Source organism: Phlebotomus argentipes, unplaced genomic scaffold (assembly GCF_947086385.1).
Source record: "Phlebotomus argentipes unplaced genomic scaffold, Phlebotomus argentipes genome assembly contig_5, whole genome shotgun sequence".
Classification (NCBI taxonomy): Eukaryota; Metazoa; Arthropoda; class Insecta; order Diptera; family Psychodidae; genus Phlebotomus; species Phlebotomus argentipes.
The window spans coordinates 4577764-4582059 of record NW_026776165.1 but is presented as its reverse complement, the minus strand read 5'-3'; positions in this window follow the sequence as shown (position 1 = coordinate 4582059).

Below are 4296 nucleotides of genomic sequence, written 5' to 3'. Positions count from 1 at the left end.
CAGAATTTTGACGAGATGGGGAGAGAAGGAGCGCCTTGAGTTATGCAATTGCTAGAGACATAAGAATTGGCTGCAATAAAAGTGATTTCCTCCGCCAGGCCAATAAAAGCCGAAATAATTGTGTCTCTCGACGATCAAAGACATTCCTCAGGGTCACACTTTTACAGCACGACGAGTGGGAGTTTCTCTCCTATGTCGCACAGCTGATAAGCGCTCACGAGTGGCGCGCTGTAATCAATTAATTGGATTGTATTGCGGGTGTAATTCAGCGGAATTCCCTTTTGCCCGCTCCGGAATAATGCCGTACATTTAATTGTAATGAGTTTTTCCGTCCGCTTTATGGTCACTCCGTTATCTTAGATGCGTGTACGTTTGGCGGACTTTTTACGACAGCCAAACACTGTCCTTATGCCGGCGAATGGAGGCTCTCTTTAACGACACTGGAGAGGCACAGAGAGAAAGAGTGCTCTCGTGATGGATCTGAGAAGACACTCTGGGTGAGCCATTAAAATGGAAACCCATTAACCCAGCGAACGATTTACCAGATGCAATTCACATTTTATCATTTTGCCGCTGCGCGGGAAAACTTTCATCAACTCGCGTTTCTTTCATCTCCTCCACACAGCTGAAAACACATGAGAAGAACGGCTGAAATGGCTGACTGAAGAGGAAATTGTTGACATCACATGTGCTTCTACTGCACATTTCCACTTATTCTCCCCTTGGACGAAATGTAATCTATGATGTAGAGCGCTTTGAGGGTGTGTAGAGAATTAAGGGAGGAAACACAGTGAAATGCACTCTGCAAACGCGTGGCTTTCAGGAAGGATTTCCCGCACCAGCAGGAAAAGTTTTCCATCACTACGGAAATTGTGAAATGGATTTTTGTTCTCCATTCGTTGTGCACAGGAGTGAATTCAATCGATATCTCATTAGAATGGAAATGGAGATTATGTTGACGAGGTTTTCTCGCGGCATCTTTTTCCACTAGGGAGATTTATTGCTGAATAAGTTCAGAATTGGGTTTCCTAGAAAAATCCCGAGAGGAGAATTTCTCAACGATAAACTTTCCCTATAATTCGCAATATAATTGCTTTCCATTGCGAGGTGAGAGTTTTGTATTTTCTTTTTCTTCAGGTTGAAAATTAATTGAGTTTTTATGCAAATCAGGCGCTAATCAATACGTGAGTTTATTATTCCTGCCATCGAGAATTCCCATCAATTATGGCCTCTTCCTGCACACATTGCTGCAATTCTGCACTGGAATTTTCCTCGAGTGGCCAAAAAAAAAAAACATGACTTTGAGCGATAGAATCTCCTATCTATAGTCCCAAATCTCACTCAACTCGCTCCATATTCGATGAAATTGGAAATGGAATTTGTGTTTCTCTGCCTGTAAAAATTCTTCCGCGGCCTCATGTTGTGGAAAAATTGAAATATTTCCACGAACTCCCACCGCTTAGCCGCGGCCAGTGGGTGGGTGAGCACGAGATTCTCGCATTTATTGCCTCCATTCACGTCACAGATCATTTTGACGGGGTCTTTCACGGCACTGCTGAGAATCAAGGGAGAGTTAATACGGCTTTGAGCTGTACACCGCGTCCTACTGAATCCCTCGTCCAGAACTTCGACCCACTATTATGAGTTTCAGTCCAATTGCAGCACTTTCATTCATTTTCTTACCATAGAAATTTCATTTATTTCGTTCAAATTTAGTGACCAAAACTCGATTCCTCAATTATATCAATCGATTTGACGATGCCGTCAGTATCACAGAGGACAATAAATGCCCAAAAATATTTATTTATCACTTCAAGATGCTTTTAAAGCACAAGAATCTTTAATTTCTCTGCGCAAAATGTATCATGAAAAGCGCTAAAACAGTTGCTTTACTAACGCCACTGCTCGGGATTCATTAATGGCAATTGCTATTAATGAGAAGACTTAATGCTGGAGAGATTTTGATTCTGGCTTTTGTGCGTGAAGAATTAATAAAAAATACATCATATTCTCAATAGAAATATCTCCCCCTTGGCGAAACATTATAGCGCCAAAATGCTTCGTGCAGTGGCCATTAGAAATGCAATCGGTAATTACCAATGGCTTCACCGCAGAGAACCTCTCGTGGATTTGACCTTTTGTCGATTTCACCGGCTCTTTAGCCCTCTTCTGTTGTGCAAGAGAAGCCGCGTCCAGAGGGAGAAAAAAGGGGGCGAAGAATCGGACAAAACTGCACCTTGACGCACGCCACATTCAATAGAAATGGAGAAAAGAAGTGGATGGCTTTAAAATTCAAGACCTTTCCGCGCTCCTACTCAATAATTCCGCAGACGTTCTCAATGGTTCACAATGAAATTCATATGAGTTGAATGATTCCTTCAACTTGTTGTCAGATGGAAAAGTGTTGGCTTTTCCCGTTCCTCTTCTGGTGTGCGCAATGAGAGTTTTCCACGGCGGAGTGCCTCATTAGCTGTGCAAAAGTCAAGAAGATGTAATGAATTGGAATTGCTCTCTAGAGGTTTCTTTCATTATCACCTTTCGGTTGATTTACAGGAATAACACTTGCGCCTCTTCTCCACTGGTCACTTTCAGCACCATGTGTTTATCAGTTGAATTAATTCCAGCGTCTGTGGAGTGGCCGAGGGGCGAATAACTGGGCCTGAGCTCGTGTCTAATCTGTGTTTTCCACACTCGCGCGCCGCACTTGTCCACCTCTTGGCTGGGCACATGTGAAATTAATTAGAGGAAGTGGAGGAAGATTGCATAGGCTAATAGGTGCCAATTTGAGACTTCTTCATTTCTCATGCCTTGTGCCCATTCCATCGACGTCTTCCGTCCGCCCGCTTTCCGCGCCCAAAGCGCGCAGACTGATGGAAATCTCTTCCGCCTTGCACTTCACCCCTTTGCGTGCACAACGACGCAAAGTGTGGTGGTTTCTCGTTAATGATTTATTCCAGGGCGCAATTGGCGGATTCCCTCTGCCAGTCTCGTCGCGGTCAAATCAATAAAGCGCCCGTCTGTCAGGGGCACAAAGCCGGGCATTGTTTCGCTCAATGTGCGCTCTGTGTTTTCAATGAATTGTGCGCCCTGGAGTGGCTGGAGTAGAAATCCCCCGGAACAGTCGCTGTGGGATACCAACAAGGCGCACCATTCATTGGATGAGAAGATGAGCAGCATAGAAAAAAACACAAGGCTCGAGATCTGCACGATTTCCTCCTCGAGGAAAGCCATGCGAGAGAGAAAAATGTCCTCTTGATGAGAAAAACGTGGAAGAAGAGGTGGAAATCTACGTGCCGCCGTCATCATCTTTTATTCATGGTGTGACACGGCAAACAGTGACCTCCTCGAAATGAACAGACGTCCTCACAAGCAACTCAATGACTCATTAATGTCTCCTTTTTCCGGTGGCGAAAGAAGATCGCACTACTTTTGAGAGCGTATATTTGTCAATTTGTCGCACCACTCTAGCCTAGAGTACGCGACAAACTTTTGCTCTAGCGTCTATTAATATCAATATTTCCTAATAATGCTTCCACGCCATTTTCCCCAAAAGTACAAAAGCTCTGTGAAGTTCAACCTTGCCTCAGGCTAATTGACTTTGCGCAACATTTAATTGGGAAATTAGAGTTTTCCTACCAAACATATTTCAATTTTGCTTCACTCACGGTGCAAAATAGGAGTGTTTTTCCCGGAAATTGGAGAGGAAATCAATTTAATTTCATCCGAGATAATTAATGAGGGTGCAACGAAACTAATAGCGTGGAAAGAGCTTTTCAGTGTCTATTTTTAATCACTCTCTGTGGTTCATTTTTCCACACTGTTGCTCTCGAAAGTCCACCCCTTTATGAATGAATGCGGTTTGCTGCCTCTCATCACTGCTGATATTGAATTTGCGATGCGAAAATCAATATTGATGCATTGCCAGAGTTTCTTTTTCAATTAAACTCTCTGCAGGACTTTTTGCGCTTTTTTTCCTCCTCATTTATGGAGGGTTAATTTAAATGAGCAGAGCGAGAGAAAGAGATGATTTCGTAGCTCTCCGAAAGGCAGTCGTTTCAGCCATTCTGGTCACGTTTGCATATTTCCAACTCCAAGACTGAAGATATTTGAGCGGAATTCTCAGGAGTGAAATATTATTTCAGTCATGAACGTGGTGCTCGTGCTTGCTGCTCTTCTCGTGCTGCGCCTTCGTCGGGGCAAACAATGCAAATTCACGTCCTTTCTTCTTCCTGAAGCATCTTATATGTGGGAAGTTTTGCCGTTCGAGGAAAAAGAACATTTTGCAATTTTTCATCC